We start from the raw sequence: 24,372 nt of genomic DNA on the forward strand, positions 1-24,372 counted from the left end.
CTACTGTGTTATACGCAACTGAGGCAGTATTAAATTAAACTAATCTTCCCTATATCATACTCAATCTACATATGCTGTTAATGGGCCAATTGCTGCTGCATTTGTTCTGAGATGACATCTCTTATACCAGATGTCTTTTGGTCGTTTTCTACCTTTTCTGTGGCACGTACTTACAGCCAGTCACATGCTCTGACGAGTAGTCGCCGCCTCCGATATAGAAAAATGTGAATACAACATCCATTAATACTATGAATAACCGCCCGGCTGAATAAAACTCCGTTATATGCAAATGAAAACTCAAAATATGTCTAGCATTCTCACTGGCTGCTGTTGAGATGAATTATAGTCTCCGTTCGATACTAATAGTTTTTAATATAGCACGTCCATAAGGCGGCGAGCTGACAGAAACTTTAGCACACCGGGCGAAATGCTTAGCGGTATTTCGTCTCTCTTTACATTCTGAGTTCAAATTCCACCAGAGTAGACTTTGCTTTTCATTTATTCGGGATCAATAAATTAAGTACCAGTTGCGTACTGAGGTCGATCTTATCGACTGGCCCCCTCCCCTAAAAATTTCTGACTTTGTGCCTAGAGTAGGAAAGAATATTGCACGTCCATATTATCTCAAGACAAAAACTGCAGCAATTGTCCTATCAACAACGTATATTCGTCAAGTGTGATACGTAAATGACTATTTTAATATTATGTATATCATAAAGCGGTGAGCTGGCACAAACGTTAGCACGTCGGGCGAAGTGCTTAGCAGTGTTTCGGCTGTCTGTACGTTCTGAGTTCAAATTCCACCTGGTTCTACTTTGCCTTTCATCCTTTCAGGGTCGATAAATTAAGTACCAGTTGCGTACTAGGGTCAACCTAATCGACTGGCTCCCCTTTCGCACTTTGTGCCTAGGGCAGAAAAGAATGTTATGCATATCCTTTAAACAGCAATTGTTCACAATAATGTCTATGTTACAAGTCCCCAAGTAGCCAAGTCGCTAGTTCACAAATTAAACAGGGGAAAAGATAGAGCATTAGTGTAACTCGCTGTAGAAAAGTGTACCTGATTGAGGAGCCCGGAATTGCGTGTCTGTGACTTTCTTTTGTTTTGGACTATCCCATTTTTTCTGCTTTCTTCCTTTTTCTTTCTTTTTCTTTTCTATCTATTCTGTCCCTCCGTTTTGTTCTTTTTGTTCTATCTTTGTGAACTGTGTTTGTTCTTTTGGAACTTTTTTTTGAACTGACATGGCGTCCCATAAGGGAAGTACTGTTGTGAAGTAGGAGGTGTGCCCACCTAGGCAGTGGTTGAAAGAGACTTTGAAGAGGACAGTGGTCTTGCGGACCTATTGTAGGTCACGCAATTTGTTTGCCTGCGAAGAAATTTTTTTGTCTCAAGGGGATTCGAATTCGCAACAGTGTGGCTGTTGTTTGACTCCCCTGAAGAAGCTGCTAATGTGGCCAGCCGTCCTCTGCAAGGGGAGGCAATTTTGTTCCTCCCCTCTTACTGCGGGAGGAGAATAATCAGAGCCTGGGTTTATGGACTGCCCCCAGGTGCCGAGGCCGAGTGGATCGATGATACCATCCGGCAGGGCTTGGGGGACAGTGGGCTCAGCTTCTTAATGCTCACATATCACTTGCGGTCAACTACGAGGGCGCCAAGGTGACATTGACCTTGTGAACTCCAGTGGCTGTAGGAAACATGTGCTTTCCTGATTTCTTGAAGATGGCCGGGGTCAGGTACCCGGTGATAATTGAGGTCACCCCCACCCCCAAGTGTCAACTGTACTTGGAACCTGGCCATGTCAGGAAGAAATGCCCCCAGGGCCGTGGAAAGGCCTTCTGGCAGAAAAAGGAAAAAGCGCCCTCCCCCCATTGGAGGGGTGAGAAAGTCGTGGAGGCTTCTGCCTCCGCGAAAAGAAAAAGAAAGATGAGCAACAATGGTTGCTCACCAGTTGGAACAGAGGTTGTGGGGGAGGTGGAGATCCCCTCGGGTGTGCCGAGGGAGGCCCCAACCCCAGTGGACCCCAGTGGCTGTAGGAGACATGTGCAAGCGTTAATTCTACTTTCTGTTTTCAACTAGTTACAATCTTCAAAATGTAGCTAAAGTATGAAGTTCATTTACATGTAGGTATAATTAATCATTGTGTGTAGTACCGGTGGTGCGATATGGAGAAAGAATACTTCGGATATGGATGCGATAGACGATTATTGCATTCAACCTCAAACCACAGAACGACTTAAGTATAATTCAATTACAATGCAGTATCTAGCAGTGAGATCTTGCAGAAAACTAACAAAGGTGAAACAAATTTAAAGTTTACGCAGACATTAATTGCTTTTCTTATAATTATTTTACGAGAAAATAAATTGTATTTCATTTATAGTTTCGTAGATTCCTAGTTTCATTAAATATTTGTGAAGTGTTTCACTCTGCAAATTTTGTTTAGAATGTGAGTCAAACACTTTATTTTATCGTAAACTCGCGTAAAGTTTCTTGATATGTCAAATGTTTAATAGAAACCCGATCGAGAAAAAAAACATTCTTATTGATTTATAATTACCAATGATCCATGGAACACCTGCCAAATTATTCCGAGTAACTCCTGTCGGAAATCGTTTTATTCAGTTGTGTTTCATTAAGAATTTTTTTTTTCACTTAAACTCTATTACTTCTTTCCAAATAGATTTTGCTTAAGCGCAGGTTTTAAAAGAACAAAGGTTTCTTCTGTAATCTTCGATAATTCTCTTTTATAAGACCATTTTCAATCCCTCTGCAAGGGTGAATTTGATAAATGTAGCTATATGAAAACCTGTCGAATATATATATATATATATATATATATATATATATATATATATATATATACATATATATAAAGGTTATGAAGGGTAATGGAGTCAACCAGACCCTAAAGATACAGGTACTACCGAGTAAGTGCTGTATACCGACTAGTTTTGCCCCAGATGTGGTTGTAACACGAATGGGGAATATAACATGAGTCGTGTATTAGCGTGTGTATATATAAAAAGAATGAGATAAATTTACTTATGCCATTGGTCTCTTTATTTCATTCTTTTATATATATATATATATATATATATATATATATATATATATATATATATATATATATATATTTATTTATTTATTTATTTATTTATATATATATTGATAGGAAGGACAAAAGAAAGAAAGAAAGAGACCTCGATATTATGTAAATAGAGGAATTTATCTGTAAAAATATGTGACACTTATTCGGTAGCCATGATAAAACTCCGAGTTTCGGATGCGGGGTGGGAGCACACGCCAACATCTCTTCAATTATCCGGCCATTGAAAATTCCTGTGAAAAATCACCGTTAAACAAAGGGAAATTACTGTGTGGTTGACCGTCATTAAGACAAAAGAGCTAATAGACCGCTAAGTAAGGAGAGGGGGTAAAATTAAGGGAGTAGAGAAGTCTATAGGTTCGCATAAGTTTCCCACACTGTTTTTTTTTTTGCTTTTAGCCCTATAAAAAAAATTTCCGTGCGAGTGTATGGGTGCGGGGTTGTGTGCGTGTGAGTATGTGTGTGTATGCGTGTATATATATGCATATGTACATATATGTATAGTTTTTGGCGAGTATATGGGTGAGCATGTGTGTGTTTAAAGCGGGCGGTTTAGTATATAAATATAGACGAATGTACGGATTGGTGCGCTTACGCGAAACTATAGACTTCTCTACTACCTTACTTTTACCCTTCCACTTACTTAGCGGTCTATTAGCTCTTTTGTCTTAATTTCCCTTTGTTTAATGGTCATTTTTCACAGGAATTTTCAATGGCCGGATAACTGAAAACATGTTGGTCTGGGCTCCTACCCCGGCATCCGAAACTCGGAGTTTTATCATGGCTACCGAATAAGTGTCACATATTTTTACAGATATATATATCTGTATATATATAAACTTTGTTTGTTTACTTTCATTGTAAAGTTGAATTCATCGTTAGCGTCTTATGAAGCTAAATTTATAAGTTCTAAAATTGCAGAAGAATTCGTTGCTGAGCAGTTTAGTTTAATGGTAAAACACTTGACATGTAATCACAGAGATGTGAGTTCGATTCTCATGGCTGGCCGGTAACGTATTTTTATGCATTATATGGATAATTTATCCTGATCACGTTAGAGAGAAAAGAACACATTTGGGTGGGAGTTAACAGTTTTACCCAAATTTGAGAATTCAAATTTGGGTACCAACTTTGTGCATGCTTTTGTTTGTTCCAACTCGTATCGTTCGTTTACTCCTTGTAAGCTACCTGTCTGGCGTAAAAAAATCGGTAGAATAATTATAATACTTAAAAATAATGAACAAGACAATATCCAAGTTTTGATAAAATAAGTACCAGTTGTGCCAAAATTTGAAACTAATATTGATTTCAAATTTTGGCGAACAGCAAAGAATTTCGAGAGGGGATAAAAAAATTACAGCGACTCCAGTACTCAAATGGTACTTATTCTAATGACCTCGAAAGGATGAAATACAAAGTCAGCCTTGGTGGAATTTGAACTCAGAAAGTGAAGACGGATAAAATGCTTTACTTTTATCTCAACACACTGGTGGATAAGGATTCAGTTATTCAATCATTTTCAGCTATGGAGCTTATTGAACGATAGTCTAAGTGGTTGAATATATCATTGATACATGAACCTTCAAGCAGAATCAGCGTAACACGGTGTATGGCAAGGTTGTAGCTTATGATTTATTGGTAAAATTCATTCGACGGGCTTCTGTACAGTTTCCGTCTGTCTAGTTACACTCAAGATATGACTTGATTCGAGATTATAGTAAAAGGACATTTACCTAAAATGCATCGCAGTAGGATCGAACCCGAGACCTCGTAGTTGCAAAGCAATCGTCCAAACCATTCACCCACACTGTGCCTAAACAATGGTAGTTAGGTAGTTAGGGAAAGTTTGCTACTGTTTCTGGCAAAAAGTGTGAAACCATAGCGATTTATTCGTTGAAATATGCACTAAATCTATCGTTACCATTGCAATAGAATGCAATGCTTCTGATTAGATTACTTTCTGAAAATGTCTCCCTTTTACACTGCATATAAACTGAATGACAGAGCGGGAATAAATACTGCGTCCTTTTGCAAATTTAGGAATATAAACTGGAAATTGCAGAGTGTGATGTTTATAGTTTCTGTCATTTCTGCTCTTTCCAATAAATACTTGCTTCATACATAAAGGTAATGGAAGGTGGTAAGCTGTCACAATAGTTAGAGCATCGAAAAAATGTTTTACAGAATTTGTTTCTGCTCTTCACATTTTGAGTTTAAATCTTGCCGAAGTCAACATTGGTTTTCATCCCTCCGGAGTCGATAGAATGAAGTAACAACCAAGCACTGAATCGATGCTATCGATTAATCCCCTCTCATCAAATCTAATGGACTTGTACCTAAATTAGAAGCTATTTTAAAGGCGGTGAGAAGGCTGCGAGCTGGCAGAATCGTTAGGACGTGGGACAAAATGCTTAGCGGAATTTCTTCTGGCCCTCTAGGATCTGAGTTCAAATTTCGCCGAGGTCGATTTTGTATTCCATCCTATCGTCGTCGATATATTAAAGTATCGGTCAAATAGAGGTGGGGCGATGTAATTTATGTTTGCCTTACCCTCAAAATTGTAGGTGTTGCACCAGAATTAGAAAGAATTATTAAAGTCGGTGAGCTGGCAGAATCGTCGGAAAAATGCCTTGCAATTTTTCTCCGGTTATTTATACTCTGAGTTTACATTTCACCTAAGTCAACCTTGCTTTGTATAATTTCGGAGTCGAGTAAACTCAAAACCTTATATATTGAGTTTACTTGAGTGGCGGCCAGCGAGTTCGAGCAAGGGGGTAAATCGTTTTTTTTTTACATCGACCCTAGTGTTCAACTGATACTTATTTTATCGACTTGAAAGGATGAATAACAAAGTTGACCTCGACGGAATTTGGCAACGGAGCTAATATTGTTACTATGTTATTATCAACACTATTACATAAAGCGGTGAGCTGTTAGAATCGTTAGCATGTCGAACAAAATGCTTAGCAGCATTTCATCCGTCTTTACGTCCTGAGTTCAAATTCACCCGAGGTCGACTTAGCCTTTCATCCTTTCGAGGTCTATAAAATAAATATCAATTGAACTCTGGGGTCGGTATAATTGACTTACCCTCTTCTTGAAATTGCTGGCCTTCTGCCAAAATTTGAAACTAATATTAATCCTGTTATACTGTATTTGATTTTAGGATATTTACCAATTTTGTTCCAGCCCTACTTAAACCGAATGTTTTGAAGGGTGTTTTTATCCTCGAAGAAGGTTTAAAACACGTTGTATTTTCATTATTAACTGTATATTCTACGACCGTATTCTAATAGTAAATCGGCAGAATCTTTACAGCGTTGGATAGGACAGTTTAATAGTTGTTCATGTCTCTGAAGTTGACTCCTGCTGTTGTCACTTTGACTTTCAACCTTTCTGATTAAATGAAAAAGATCCAGTCAATAATGCGGCAAATAATCAGAATTGCTGAAGCATTTAGGTATCTTTTTAGGCTCCCAGCATTCTGATAGTAATGGCGGCAACAACACTGGTGCCGAGGCTATATCTGTCTTGTCTAGTTCCCGCTGTAAAGGAGTTACACGCATGCAAGAACAATTGGTAAAAATCCCTGAAAAGAAAAAAATCTTTTACAAGAAAGGAACTTTCAATATACTCAGGCTGTTTTTAACGGACGACAAACACCATTGGTCATATATTAAAATTTTTATTATTGTTTATTTATGCTGCCTAACACATTTCTACCGCATTAAAATAGAGTTTTTGATGCTGGTGTAAATAGTATTTTGAAGATCTAACTGAGAAATTAGTGGCTCATATTTTGCTGCTATTGTTTTTTAGCTCTAGATCAGTCCTAACTATAAAGACCTATCATAAAAGATATTTTGTTTCAGGTATTGTGTATCAAGAACCGTTGCACTCAAATTTGAAAGGCAGTAATTTCAGTGAGATTGTTAATTCTAGTAGGTCGAGCGACCACACAAAATGTTCTTTTGTTGGTTCACGTGACTCATATTATACTATTCTTTGAACTCTGATTTCCTCTCCATTAGATTTAACTTACAATGACCTCTTCATGCCTCACTGTAACCAAACATGACGGAGTTGACAGGTTGTCGGACAGAAGCAGGGACAACTCTGAAAGAATCAATCATATCTAATTGGTCCTCTCAAGTTATTTCACAGCATAGATATTGTTTCTCATATAGATGTATTATAGAATGCATAATGGTTATCTAACTTCGTATGTGTCACATTGCACCCTTTTTAAAGAAAATATCACACAGCGGAGTACTTCTGAAGGCCTCCAAAACTGGTAAGAAGAATGAAGGAAGATATTTTCCAACTAAAGATGCAATGCATTGATTCTAATACACTATAAGAGTATCGTTTTCTTCGAGAGATTTCCACAAAGTTTCCATTTACTAAATTCATTACACAAAGTTTTAGCTGACTTGAACCTATGATAGACCCACACTTTTCCAGTGTCTCACGTACGCAGTGTGTGCGTGATCGAGTCGAGAACCACGCAGTTGCAAATCGAACTTCGTAACTACACCGCCATACCTGAACCCATACATCTATTGGCATCATCTCTCATTATATTAATTTTCCAGGAAAATTTGGTTTCATGTTTACTGAGAATCAGTCTGAGCATTACATCCCCTGTTACTTATCGATCGAACTCAGTTTTAGCAGGATGTCTCCTTACAATTCTTTACAATTCTTTTTGAGAGCGCCATCTAGTTTTGAAAAATCTTCTGCTATATTAGCTTCCACATTGTCGGATCTTATTACGAATTTTACGGCATTAAGTGATTAAGAGATCCCCCGCCGGCTAGGAATATTTCTTTTAATTCCTTCATCTTTTAATTCCTTTATCAAATACAACCCAGAAAGATGCCGGTGCAATATGTCTTTTCATTCATTGACCTTGCCATTAACCCAGTACAAGGAGTTGTTATGTCTACTGCTCTTCACAAATAAAGTAACACTAGTGAGATCATAAATTCACTATAGAAATGTAACAATTATATGTTAACTGAAGTAAATAATTGAGGCTGTACAATAATGTGACATGATGTAACTAAGAAAGCAAACATTACAGCTTACAAAAATGGAAATAATAATCCTACACATAGTATACAAACTATTACAACCATAGACAGCGGAGCAATAATTCATTTTGTGGGAGGGAATTAGTCGATGAAAGTAACGGAACGACGAAATTGTTCACGATTGGGATTTGAATATGCATGTAAAAGGATTGGGATTTGAATACTAACCACTCTGCCAACTCAGCCACATACACATTGCATATCAATAACTAAAATGTAGTAGTAAAACAGCGGTCTGGGGGTAAAGTGTGAACATGTTCATATCCCTATATTTTATAAGCATGCATTCAGCATAGAGACTTTGTAGTTTAAAACAAGATCTCACTTTGTAGGACGAATCTGGAAGAAGCACGTGTAGCTCGGACTAGCTATTGCGAGATAGATTGTTCTTCAGAGAAAGTTGCCATCTTACATACAAAAATACGAGTGACACACAAATAACCTATATCATCCTATTTCCATTATGTTGACACACGACTTCTTCAATTCATTACTTATGTATAAAAACTGTCAGTGAATGAACTGATATCGATGATGGGCGATCTCAACCTCCTTTATGTGGTTTGGCTTATAAATACTCTGAAGCTATGTAATTGCATTACACCAGACAAAGTAACAGTATATTGATTATTTAATCCAATGAATTAATTTTTCTTAACCCAACATGTGATCGAAACTACTAGACAAGATAAAACGATCCTGGGCCTGATATTACCAAAGCACTGTAGCTCTATCCGTAGTACTTCAGTTGAAAAGCTTTTCTCTCTGACCACGACATGGTACTCCGCAACCTGAGTTTCCGTCATGCCAAAATTAAACCAGTCACTCTCGCCTCAGTACACCCGTTTGACAGTATCAATTTTCACAAGGCAGACTGGGGAGCAATTTCAAAAGATTTATCATTTATCGGCTGGTCCTTTACCCACAAATCTTCTGATTTTGAATTAACATGGCAGCGTTTTGAGAACATTGTCACTTATACATGTCCAAAACACGCTCCTACGAAACACAAGCACTAATAAAAATAGGTTTCCCAGAGAGAAAAAAAACAATCATCGGGAGAATCAAAAGACTAAATAAAAACATGTCATTCAATTAAAATACTATCATCAACAACATCCATATTCAACAGCAATAAGAAGTCTTAATGTGGAAACACATCATACCAGCAAGGACCGTTCGTCCACTGAGAGACGATAAGAGCATTTTCCACGAAACAACACTACTCTGTCTTTAGGGATCCCATTGATATTGAAGCAAGCGATCTGAACGAACTCAATCCTCAATATATCATCTCGGACATAATTTTTACTACCTCAGATGTCATAGCAGAAATGAATGAAGCCAAGTATTATTCTGCCGTAGGTCCAAACAGATTCTCCGCAAATGTCCGAAAGGAAAGCAGACACCAATTTGCAAATCTTCCAGCCAACCTCAGGAAAAATTATTAAGACTATTCAGGCTTAAATTTAGGCCGAAACAGTTCTTATTCCAATCTGTCATCCCGATCTTCAAAAAGTGAAACAGTTCTTTTGCAGTTTGCTATCGACTTCACCTCACATATCATCAAAATGTTTGAAAGGGTTGTGACATCAAGGGCTTCCTGGAGAGCCACAGCCTTCCAAATTCCAATCAACATGGCTTTCGCTGCGGCAGAGACTACCTAGCATAACTTTTTGCATCACCTCGAATGATGTTGTTAAAGCCTTGGGATCTAGTTCTAACTCTGATATCATATATCTTGACTTCAGCAAACGTTTGGCAGAGTCAGCTAAAAAATATTCCTGTCAAAATTGTCAAATATTGCAATCAATGGTAAACTGATCCATTCAAGTCACCAGTGGTATCTGCCAAGGGACTCTTTTGGGACCGTTTCTCTTTATAGTATATATATACGATATCTCAATAGTCACCAAACACAGCAAAATAACAAAATTATAATGTAGAATAAAGCCGAACTGAACTCCTGTTTGATTCACATGCCGGAAGCCAATGGGCGGACAAAAACATGTGGTTAAATGAGGAGAAATTTGAACTCATGTACTTTGGAAAAAAGGCTGCACATTCTCTTCCTTCAGAGAAACTAGTCATATCATCCAATATTATCAAGTTCTGAGGGGTGATTGTTGACAGCATTCTCAACTGGAGTGCCAACATCAAACATAAGTCGATATGGCGCGCAGGATGAGCCCCTGGATGTTCACAACTTTCCGATCCAGACAGGAAATAGCGATAGCTTTATACGGCTACAGCTAGAATATTGCTGTCTCATGTGGTCTCCCTAGACCAAACAAAACATTACGGGAACTAAGTCATCCTAGAGAACATTTACTAAAAAATAGAAGGCATGACTGATCTTAATTATTGGAACAGCCTTAAGACATTGAATGCTTATTCTCTCCAGCGCCGCCGCGGGCGGACACCATTTGCACAATGTGAAGAATATACCACCAGAATTTCCTAAACGACATTAGATTCAGAATTCATCCAAGACTTGGACCACCTATCTTATGATCCCTACACAATTTAGTCTCACAACACATAAATTCACTGCAGCACAATTTCTTTTACTCAATAGGCCCTGCTCTATTCTCTTCCTTCAGGGAAACTTCTCATAGCATCCAATATTTTAAAGAAAATGATCTCATAATCTTCAAACGAAACCTGAACAAATTTCTTCAAGGGATACTAGATTAGACACCGATGTCAGGATACATATCAGTTAACACCAACTCCTTACTTCAATAGGCCATAATACCACAAAACTGTCTTTAAAATGACTTAACAGATCCTATCAGGTTAGACATGGCCTAGGCCAATCTTTGGTCGAAATATAAGAATACAAGCTATCTATGTTACATGGAAATGAGAAAAATTGGCGCCTGAAAAATGGAAACATAAATAATAAACTCAGAAATATTCCATATCAATTTGAAGGATTGGCTCCTAGCATTGAAAATGGCAAAAAGCCAAACTTTAGATATTTGTCGAAAAAAACAAAAAAAAACCTCCATAAACGAAATAATAACAAGAAAGCCAATTCATATTTAAACAAAGAGAATGACTTGATGTAACGATTAAACATGTATACACATGTATTTGCCTTTAAGTTCTTGTTTAACCAACAACCAATATATTTTAATTGAAAAAAGAATAGAGAGAAATGTTCGCAAAGAAAATGCTAACACCATTACTGATGTTATTGAAAAAAGATAAATTTCCACATTAGAATCAAATGACATTCAAATTATTTAGTACTGTGTTCAATGTGATTCCCCATATACATCAAATCTGATATACGATAGAAAGAAATATGTAAACTAATGAAAAATATGAAGTTGGATAACACCAAACAACTATTTTCCCTACATTTGTGGTTAATATTCTTAAATGCGCTATTTGCGGAACAGATTTTGTGAGTATACCGAACATCAAAGTCTAGCCAGATGCTGAAAATCCAAATAACTTGTTAAATAATGCAAATATTCGTCGAAGATAAAATCAAAATAATTTTGGGAAAAATCATTGATAACATATGATAGTATATGTGGATACCATAGCGTCAATGATTTCTGAGATATCTCACTGACAACGTAAACAATCAATTAAGAAACCAAACAATGAAATTAAAAGCGGAATATTTTGAGCTGAGGAAATATTCCATAAAAGCAAATTTACAAATAAATCAAATTAAAGTAAGAAATATTAAAAGAAAACAGTTACGTGTCTATGAAAAGAGCCATATTTTAAATAAATCAATCAAAATGATTATGATTCATATCAGAAATGATTTAACAATAGAACCTAGCTACACAGTCGGATACTTGTGAGTAGTTTAAAGGTTCGCATTCCGTTAGTGATGATACACTTTTTTCCAAGATAATAGTAGGGGCAGACTTAATTCGTCACTCTATTTAAGAGCACCATATGGTCCTTGGATACCTTTAGCGGTGCCCAATCTGCTGCAAACATTAGTGCCAGATGTCCGGTTTGAGGACACCTTTCTCTCACACTTTATGAGTCTCGAAGACACTGTAGGGGATAAAAACACTGTCGATTCTTCTGTTTAAAACATAAAGTATCTTCGCCACAGTTCACCAGATGTAAAATTCACCTGCAGTTCTTCTTTATAAAAGTGAATTACATGGGAGCTTTATGTTAACTTTCACGAGCCAACATGAAAGTCTGTATGTGATCACTAGATCTGCTAGAGATCACAAAAATTCTTCCCTAAATCAGTAAATCTTTAAAATGAAGGACATGCTATGTAACTTACTTATAAACAATTGTGTCTGAAATAAGGACTATAAATTTTTTTTTAACATGGCTCTGTACGAACTGGGCTGAAGTGGAGCTAAACAACTATAACGACATAAGTTTGTCGTTATATATATATATGGGAGGTGTTGCATTTGGAAAGCTCGAAAAGCGAGTATGGGTGCATAGAAGTATTTCCCTGCAGACAAATATCAGTGCCCATAAAGCGTGTGTATTGACTGCACTTCTTTATTCAAGTGATACGTGGACCACTTACAAGCGTTGTATAAAAATGCTGGAGAAATTTCATCAAAGGTGCCTCGGACGTATCTTGGGAGTCAAGTGGGAATATTTCATAATAGATACAGAAGTTTTGCGCATGGCACGTTGTAACTCAATTGAACAACATCTTATCTTGGCTCAAATGAGATGGACTGGACATGTTATTAGAATGACAGATTGCCAAAGCCTCACTTTTATGGTGAACTTAACTCTGGTAAGCGACCACAACATAAGCCGAGGTAATGGTATAAAGACTGTGTGAAGGAAAACTTGAAGAAACTAGATATGAACAAAAGTGATTGGGAAAGATGAAGTAATCATATATATATATATATTCCCAAGAATATAATTATTCGTTTATATTTATATAAACGGTATTATTACAGAAAAATAATAACGCCACACAGTGGACTTCTCAAAATAACCACATTTAGTACCTAATGCGAGGAAAAACAACTAACAGAAGATGACCAACTTTCTTTTAAATAAACTTAACTGTGTATCGACCGATTTCGCGATTACTAGAATGAATCTAGATTTCGTTCATCAGCACAGTATTGTCCCAAAAATATAAATAAATAAACAGAATTCTCACCTCACCAAAAACGAACACACTACGTATCCGACAGAGTAAAGGGAATGAAGTTTATCTGTATATATCTTCATCAAAGAAGCGGGAATACTTCCGGGTTGTTTTTGGGTACACATGTGGAGACAAGAATAAAAATTCAACATTGAATATATTCCGTGTATATATTTGATAAATAAATTCAAAAAGGGATAAAACTCTTTTACAAGAATTTTATCAAGAATTTTATCCTTTTTTGAATTTATTTATCAAATATACACACGGAATATATTCAATGTTGAATTTTTATTCCTGTTTCCACATGGGTACCCAAAAACAACCCGGAAGTATTCCCGCTTCTTTGATGAACGAAATCTAGATTCATTCTAGTAATCGCGAAATCGGTCCATACACAGTTAAGTTTATTTAAAAGAAAGTTGGTCATCTTCTGTTGGCTGTTTTTCCTCGCATTAGGTATTAAATGTGGTTATTTTGAGAAGTCCACTGTGTGGCGTTATTATTTTTCTGTAATAATGCCCTTTATATAAATATAAACGAATATATATGTATATATATATATGTTGTTGTTGGCACTCCGTCGCTTACGACGTTGAGGGTTCCAGTTGATCTGATCAACGGAACAGCCTGCTCGTGAAATTAACGTGCAAGTGGCTGAGCACTCCACAGACTCGTGTACCCTTAACGTAGTACTCGGGGATATTCAGCGTGACACAATGTGACAAGGCTGACCCTTTGAATTACAGGCACAACAGAAACAGGAAGTAAGAGTGAGAGAAAGTTGTGGTGGAAGAGTACAGCAGGGTTCGCCACCATCCCCTGCCGGAGCCTCGTGGAGCTTTAGGTGTTTTCGCTCAATAAACACTCACAACGCCCGGTCTGGGAATCGAAACTGCGATCCTATGTCCCTAACCACTGGGCCATTGCGCCACCACTTATATATATATATATATATATATAGCCAGTATGGTGTAATGTCAATGTGAATACCCGTCAGAGTGTAAGTATCTTGAGAGAAAAGCTGAACATTAGAAGCATCAGTTGTGGCGTGCAAGAGAGACGATTGCTCTGGTATGGACATGTGGTGAGAATGGAGGAGGATAGCTGCGTGAAAAAGTGCCACACCCTAACAGTTGAGGGAACCCGTGGAAGAGGTAGGCCCAGGAAGACCTGGGCTGAGGTGGTGAGGCAAGACCTTCGTACATTGGGCCTCACCGAGGCGATGACTACGGACCGAGACCTTTGGAAATGGGCTGTGCGTGAGAAGACCCGGCAAGCCAAGTAAGATCGTTGCCAGTGCCCCTGGACTGGTTCTTGTGCGGGTGGCACATGAGATGCACCATTTTGAGCGTGGCCGTTGCCAGTACCGCCTGACTGGCTCCTGTAGGATTTTCGAGCGAGATCGTTGCCAGTGCCCCTGGACTGGCTTGTGCGGGTGGCACATAAAAGACACCATTTCGAGCGTGGCCGTTTTCGTGCGGGTGACACGTAAAAGCACCCACTACACTCTCTGAGTGGTTGGCGTTAGGAAGGGCATCCAGCTGTAGAAACTCTGCCAAATCAGACTGGAGCCTGGTGTTGCCATCCGGTTTCACCAGTCCTCAGTCAAATCGTCCAACCCATGCTAGCATGGAAAGCGGACGTTAAACGATGATGATGATATATTATGCCGGTAATAAACACACGCACTGGTTCAGTCCTTTATTAATTTATATAGTTTTTTGTTAAATTATTTCATTGCACTCTTGCAATCTCTTCAGTGACTTGTCTCTCCACTTCCATTTATTTTGAATGTATGATCTGGCGTTGTTTTGGCGTTGTTTCAAAACTGTTTGGTATGAAATACACGAAATACACATACGAAATATATGTGTGTGTGTGATTACTTACACCACCTGTCTTCGTCCGTTGTTTTTTTTCGTAAATTCACCCATACATATATATATATATATATATATATATATATATATATATATATATATATATATATATATATATATATATATATATATATATATATATATATATATATATAATATTAGGGACAAAATCCAAAATTACAGGTAAGAACTCAATTAAAATCAATTTATAAAAAATTAAAATTAAATTGAGCTTTATAGATAAAATATATATAAAATATATAGTTTTAGGGAACACGTGTAATCTTTTTATTATATTTATCTTATGATATTTACTTTACTTTATATTGTACTCATTTATTGTGCTTTTAATTATGAATTTTTCTATATGTGATAGTGGATTTGCATCGATGAGTTCTTGAAACTTGGTTATTTTCCCTAAAACTATATATATATATATATATATATATATATATATATATATATATATATATATATATATATATATATATATATTATTGAGTGAGAGAGCAGTGCATGCCATCAAAGTGACACTGGGATATAATATACGAAGCCCATTATACCCATCATGACTACCCGTCTGATAAGGGTACACTAGACACATGCATCACAACTATGTGCGCGACGTGATGATCTCATATCAAGATAAACAGAGCATGATCTCGCAGGTGGGGCCCAGTTAGAATTTTCTTCAGGTCGAGTAGCCCAACCCGCTCAAAAGGTCCCTGAATAAGGTTTGTTTAAGGATGTTGAGTAAAACACCCATGTTTCCAAAAATGAATTATTCAAACCCCCAAAGAATTCCTCTCAACACATGGCTATTATGCTCCCCCACTACTTCTGCTCGTGATCAGAGATGCACATATCGTCAGCCACCAAGGGACATGCACAACTGGTTAAGGTCAAATAACTGACAAGCAAATCTGTGGTATTGAGCAGAATATTTGCTGTAGTCCATCTTTTTATACCAAGACAACACAATGTACATGATAACATTTCCAGTCAATTAAGATCAGAAGCCATGAGAGCTACGGCCTGGTACTGCATCAGGCCATTTATTATTATTGTTATTATTATTATTATTATTATTATTATTGTTGTTGTTATTTTTATGATTACTATTATTATTATTATTATTATTATTATTATTATTATTATTATTATTATTATTATTATTTATATAGAAAGGATTTTGACTCTATTATTATTATTATTATTATTATTATAATCAAGGATAAAATCTATATAGGATTTTATCAGGTAACTAGCATGTAAAACCTTTTAAGTATAAATTAATACAGAGTATATATTTTTTTGTAACAATTATAATGAAGGCAACTACATAGAAGTGCCACACGCTAGAAGATGTCAAATGTATAAATGTTTATAATTATATACGTTGAGTTATGTCATACTGATGACGGTAAAGGAAGTTACATCGCTGAACTAGAAATGAATTGAAATATGGCTAAATTTTTTAAAAAGATCTTTTTTGCTCATTTCCCTCGCTTTCAGCCCGTGTCTATGTGATAAATAAGGTAAATCTGAGAGTTATTTTTGACATGTTCTTCATGCGTGTGGTACTACTATGTAGTTGACCTTATTATAATTATTATAAAAAATGATTTACTCTGTATTAATTTATTCCTAAAATATTTTACATTGCTAGCTACCTGATAAAATCCTATACAAATTTTATCCTTGATTATAATAAGAAATATGAATTCACTTAAATTAATGTATTCACTGCTGAATTCTTTTGATTATTCACACGTGGCTGTGATTAACGATCTAGATATAAACTATGTATATAAATATGAACATTTGTAGATGCACTGGGGATACGTTGTGCTTGTATGGTATGTATAAATGTTTATAATTATGTACGTTATGTCATACTGATGGCGGTAAAGCAAGGTATATCCCTGAACTAGAAATCAATTGATTAAACTTTTTTTTAAATCTTTTTTGTTCATTTCCCTCGCTTTTAGCCCGTGTTAGTGTGATAAATAAAGTAGTTTTATAGTCATTTGACATTTTCTTTTAGCGTGTGGCACTACTATGTAGTCGCCTTTATTATAATTATTATAAAATATTATATACTCTGTCAAATGTCAAATGACTCTAAAACTGCCTTACTTATCACAAAGACACGAGCTGAAAGCGATGGAAATGAACAAAGAAGATTTTTTTTTAATGTTTACCCATCGATCAATTGATTTCTAGTTCAGGAATATAAGTTCCTTTACCGTCATCAGTATGACATAACTGAATGTATATAATTATAAACAATTATACTTATCATACGAACACATACGTATCCCTAATGCATCCATAAATGCTCACACGTATATACAGTTTAAATGCAGATGGCTCATCTCAGGCACGTGTGAATAACCAAAATAATTCAGCAGCGAATAAATTGATTTTAGTGAATTCATATTTATTATTATTATAATAATCAACGATAAAATCCATATAGGATTTGAGTTCAAATTCCACCGAGGTCGACTTTGCCCTTTATCGTTTTGGAGTCGATAAAATAAGTACCAGTTTAACACTGGTCGTGTAGTCGACTTACCCCGCCACACGAAATTGCTGGCCTTGTGCCAATTAAAATCATATATATACTAGTACAGACGGATGGCAATTCATTTCGTTTTGTCAACAAACATGTTAATCAAGTGACGCAGATGTGAGTTTCAATTTTTGATAGCCTCTCATAATTGCTGCAAGAAATGAAAATGGTTTTTAATAACAAAAAGCAATAAAATAAGTGGAAAAATAATTTCTTCTTTAGTGAAGTGAAATTCAGACCAGTGTGGCAACTGTTTGAATTTCTTCTGGGCATTTAAGACAATTAAAGTTAACTGTCATTAAACGACTAAACATTCTGATTGTAATTTTTCTGAAGAAGATCATTAAAAATCTTAAGTTTGAAAGCTTATGCAACTTATTGGACAAAAATTCTGTTTAACAGTTGCTGAAGTTTTGTACCTGGTAAAAGCTAAAAGAAGGAAAATATGAGTTTGAAATGCAAGATAATATAATAATAGCAGAATAAGATGAAGTTATTGTTGTCGGTATAAATGATCCAAATACTCATAATAATCGCAGAAAATTTACGGTAATTTAGTTAATTTTCGCTCATTGACAAAACTATCGACGCATGAAATTCACAGTTCGGCTTGTAATTAGCATAACGTGTGCCTCAGCAATGTTTGAGTCTAAATTAGGCTCTTCTTCTAAATTAAATTCGATTAAATTCAGTTGGCTTGTCTAAATTTAGAAAATAAAAGAATTTTCAAAATGTTTGTGCATATCAAGAAAATTGATGTGTGAAATAAGTAAAATCAAAAAGTATTCTGTGTGCAATTATTTTAAATATCAATTTTATGAAGTCTCTATCATGTAGCCATTGCCTATTTAAAGACCTGTAAGGACTTGCATCCGATAATGGAGATTATTTGCCTTATGATTGTGAAGCTTGCCTGACATGAAAACAGAAAGCTATAGCTTTTATAGGTCCAGAGAACAAATGTAGACTATTGGCATGAAAGTTACATTTTTCGCGAAGATGAATTACTTGCTTAGCATTTCGTACGAATATTATTTACTGCTACAGGCACAGAGCATGCAGTTTTGGGTGATGGGGCTAGCCGATTACATCGACCTAGGACTTGACTGCAAATTATTTTATCGACCCCGAAAGGATGACTGGCAAAATCAACCTCGGCGGAATTTGAACTCAGGAGGTAGAGATGATCGAAATGTTGCAAGACATTTTCTCCTGCGTGCTAACGATTCTCCTAGCTCACCGCCTTATTTGTTATAAATATTACCATATATTTGAATGAATTTCATTTTAAATCACAAAGGGGAAAAAATTGGGTAATTCATGAATTTTATCGGCATGTCAAACCGTTTGAAGCCATACACATGCTTGGAAAAATTAATTCAAAGTTAAATTATGCCAATCTATTCATTTTTGTAAATCCATTTCAAACGTATTTCTTTGCAAAGTCATTACAAAGAGCAGTGGTATAAGAGAACCTTAAAGTAATGATCATCAGCAAAAATTCAAGTCGAATATTTGTTGTTGATTTGCAACTCTTCCTAACGGATTATACTCTGAAACGTGATATTAATACCATTTTTGATAGGACTTATAACTATGGACAATTTTTTTTTCTTTCGATTGAAGAACGATATCAGACGACGCTTTGGAAGAACAACCAAATTAACACACGGAAAAGAATAACAGTTTATACGCATTTGATAGTATGTACAATCTCATCTACAATATATATATATCGAAGACATTTTTAAAAGCTTCAGATATAGAATACCTCTTATCTATAAAGAAAGCAGATAAATATGAATGATATCATCAACAGGTATTCATATGATAAATACAGAAGTGAATAATGAATAAGCTGTAAACTGTTATAAAGCGATCTTTTGCCACTGTTGTATCTGTCTTTATACGACGGTTGCCGTTCTGACAGATATTGTTATACTCCGAAGTCGTCGGTAGGATGTTTATATCTAGCACTGCACGACCTCCAGTCATACAGTGTTATTATCCTCAAAAGCAAAAGGGAAGTATGTTTGGTCTGATATATATGTAACTACAACGGATACTGAACGATGACATCTAAAACCTAAGATAACAGCATCGTGAAACTCGTGATGGAGAAGAAATTTAATGTAAACAATATACTCCACTATAATGCACGTACATACACGTATATAACATCTTACAAAACACACATATCTATATAAGTATGTATATGCATACATATATATATATATATATATATATATATATACAGACACACACATACAAACACAAATTTACAATACACACAGACGCACACGTGCACACACACACACACACACTCACACACGTATATATATATATATATATATATATATATATATATATATATATATATATACAGAGAGAGAGAGAGAGAGAGAGAGAGAGAGAGAGAGAGAGACTTAGCCCTGGAAGTGTCCTAAGTATGACTTCCAATTGTATCCGGCTTTGGGACCCTAGTACAAAAATTCCAGAGCCTTAAGTGTGGAACCATAATTTAACCACTGTTATTCACAATTCTGCTCTGACCCAGTGTAGTAGCACCTATTAGAGTTGCAGCTATGGGTTAACTAGCATGTCCACTAAGCCCTACCCAATCTTCCTTCCTTCGTCAAATCCAGAACAGTGTTTGTTCTAGCACCTGGCAGCTGCCCTGGTCACACACCCTCTTCGTCTGTCAGACAAACGGCGGCAAGTTTTGTACTTTGTGCTGCTATTCCTTACAACAGGACAAAGCCAAGCGGGCTGGTTGTTAAGGCGCCTCACTACACACTGTGGTCGCGGCAGCTTGCCCCAACCTCAGTCGTCCTGGATTTCTTCCTTGCCACGGACCAACCAAGGATAAGTCAAGTCGTGTGGGGAATGATTGCGCGTTCTTCTCATTATTGTAAGCAAATCTTTGCGCAGTCTTTGATCCATCTCAGCCTTCATTCTTCGGATTTCTCCTCCTTTTTTTTCCTATTCAGTTAAAACATCCAACCTGAACAGCTTCAGATCAATATTTACTACAAAAAAAAGTGAACAGAGACGAAAATGGAGATAGCAAAAGAATGAATTCTGCAAGAAAAAAAAAAAATCAGCACATCAGAAAATGCTGTTAAACCCTAAACTGTGTTACGTCTACCAGATAATCGGACGAACCAGTTAAATTACTATAGAAACTGCATGATTTTTGCATTTCATAATAAAAGTATTTAGTTTATGATCATGTAATTCTCAGAAGTGGTATCATAACGTTTGCTTTTTATCAATTCATGAATTCTGATGATTTTACGTGCGATATTTCGCAGAGAAAATATAACTCGTACACAATAGCAAGAACTGTATATTGTGAAAATGGTGAAATAGTGTATTTAGGGGATCATTTAACTGAGAAATTGTTGATAATGAACCTGAAATACATCATATTGCAATTTAGCAGCGAAAGTATTGATTCAGCGTGAATCAAAGTTCGCTTCAATAGGAAGAATTATGAATATTATTGTGCTCAATAGCAGTTTCGATCAATTGACTGGAAAATGTAGAGCAACAGAAGTGTAAAATTTGTATGAACAAGCGATCTTCCAATTTTGTTTGATAATTTATGAAGATATTTCCTGCAACATATTACTGAGTTTGTGATAAAAAATACTTTGAAGAGACGGTAAAAATCTTCATTAGCTGAATGAAATAGCATATAATAATGCAGTCTCGAAAAGATAATCACATTTAAAAAGAATATCAAAGAAATAGGAAGAGATTAGGGTACGTGATTTACGGATTGTAGATCTAAATCACTCTAATTGATTTTAAATATTTATTAGTTTTTGAAGAATTTTAAAGAAATTACAACTGGACTGACTAATCTTCAACTAATTACTAGCATAATTCTTATAGTGGTTCATTCTAGCGTTAATTAAATAATAAATATTCATATGATTGATACATATTTAAATATTTCAAATATTGAAAATAGAAGCAAGCCTTAATAGCAGTCTGTCTATCTATCTATCTATCCCACCCTCTCTCTCACACTCTCCTCTCTCTCTCTCTCTCTCTCTCTCTCTCTCTCTCTCTATATATATATATATATATATATATATATATATATATATATATATATATATATATATATATATATATATATATATATATATATTCTTCTAACTATTTATTCCTCTATTTTCTTTATTCTTCTATTCCTTATAAATTGTGAATTTTATTCCTTGTGAACTGTAAATTTTCCCCGTCTAAAATATTCATAACTTGTCTCTGTTGACGAAATACCCAGTGCACGTACATGCTAACCAATCACTTGGGTTATTCCAGAAACATCTGTAAGACTTCAAATTCACCTTACCCTAATTAAATTAATGTAAATGACTTGAGATACTCGTTCCGCCTTGGTTTAGATTTTTCCTCCAATATAGTATTATATATATATATATATATATAAGTTTATGAGGATTACTTAATAGAGCTTTTGAAGTGTAAAGGTGATTTTTTAAAATTGTTTTGCAAAAAAATGTTATCAAATCTTTTATGAAGATGTTACTAGGATTGTTTATCGAAGAAGTTTTTTCCAGTGCGTGAGCCTTTCGTTCAGCCTTTTGAAACACATGTATTCTTAAAGAGGAAGTTGTTATTTTTGTGGTAGTAGTAGTATTATTTCCGGTTTCTTCTGGTCTTTTAGCTTTAGTCATAAATATTCATATACCATTGTTTATTATATGGTGTGTTGGCTAATTTCGGTTTTGTTTCGGATTTAGAATTCGGATTTAGAATTCTCAGTATTTTTCTTTATAGATCTATATATATATATATATATATATATATATATATATATATATATATATATATATATGGGTACTGATTGTGGAAGCATGGTAAGACAGATATGTCAAAATATGAATTCACCTGTTGGAATTTCAGTAATTATGCCCCAAAAGTTATGGATTTAGGAATATCTACGAATGTGTCTGAAATGTTATCATTGTGTATGATTTATCGGTCTGACTGGAAGGTATGAAAAGTTTCGTAATGTATTCTAGTCACCCTGGCAACAAGTACACCAACATAAAATATTAAATATCTGAATCAATTGTTCTCTGTTGACTTGAAAAACGCAACTGATTATTAGATAAAGCTACAATTATATAACTAGATTTTCGAGAGTATGATTAGTTGCATGTATGCATTCATAATGACACTTAATATGTTTCTATCATAATGAGAAATTAAATAAATTTCAGCTGTCACTCATCTTTGTATGTAACGCGATAGCTGAAAACGTTAACATAAGCAAACGGGCATCTATTTCACGGGACACCAATATGATATTTCAAAACCACAACAAGCTTTATGAGATCATTTGATATGTTCTGAAATAAAATATATAAACATTTAAGGTTTTTTTTTTCGCTTCCAAAGATATGATATTTATAACATCCAGAATAAAGCAAACACAACGGTTCTTTGATTCTTCAACTTCAATGCAAACAATAATTATATACGTTTATCAATTCGTTTTGCAAGATTCCTTGTGTTGAAACAGATATAGTATTTCGGGATGGTCATTTCCCCCACCCACAAAATAAAAACTATGACACACGTACAAGTATACACACACAAACACAAACACTCTCACACAAACAAGGTGACAAACGCATGCGCACATAAAGATACACATATTAGAAGAACAGAATGGAGTACGTGGCGCAAGAACACACACGAAAACGAAAAGTGTCGCTGAAGAGGTCACAGATGTGTGTCGAAAGATTTTCGGACAATGGACATGAGTTAAGATAAAAACAATGAGAACATTAATAACAGGAGTACTCCGTCGGTTACGACGACGAGGGTCCCAGCTGATACGATCAACGGAAAAGCTTGCTCGTGAAATTAACGTGCAAGTGACTGAGCAATCCACAGACACGTGTACCCCTAACGTAGTTCTCAGGGAGATTCAGCGTGACACAGAGTGTGACAAGGCCGGCCCTTTGAAATACAGGTACTACTCATTTTTACCAGCTGAGTGGACTGGAGTAACGTGAAATAAAGTGTCTTGCTCAAGGACACAACGCGTTGCCGGGAATTGAACTCACGACCGTGAGCCGAATGCCCTAACCACTAAGCCACGCGCCTTCACATTAATAAAAGAGTGACGGAAAAAATATATATATGGTGTGTGTTTCTTTGGCAATAAATAAATAACCATTCCGAAATAGTTATATCACAACTATATTAACAATTTCAATTCTCTAGTTTCATGCAAAGCAATCTCATCCTTCCTTTCCCCTTCATTACTTACACAACCTTCTGTGTTACTGGTATGCACCGCCCTACCTCAATCCTCATATATACTTTTTAGTTATGAAATTTTTATCGATAATGCTAATAATCGGCAGTAAAATTGTAATCCTGCAATGTTACAGCCTTGTTCAGTGTTTATTGATGTACTTACATGTGTGCGTGTGTGTATGTGTGTGAGTGTGCGTGTGTGTATGTGTGTATGTATGTGTGTGTGAGTGTGTGTGTTTGTGTGTGTGCGTGCGTGTGTAGTAGCATAGATCCATTACAGCCG

General features: G+C 35.7%; 1 protein-coding gene across 2 annotated transcripts in view; it reads right to left on the minus strand.

Moving 5' to 3' along the window:
- Positions 1–24,372, minus strand: part of LOC106872480 (leukocyte tyrosine kinase receptor) — a 466,463-nt gene that overhangs the window by 142,952 nt on the left and 299,139 nt on the right. The window lies entirely within an intron of this gene.

The sequence above is a fragment of the Octopus bimaculoides genome, chromosome 3, assembly GCF_046866305.1.
Source record: "Octopus bimaculoides isolate indiv1 chromosome 3, ASM4686630v1, whole genome shotgun sequence".
Lineage (NCBI taxonomy): Eukaryota > Metazoa > Mollusca > Cephalopoda > Octopoda > Octopodidae > Octopus > Octopus bimaculoides.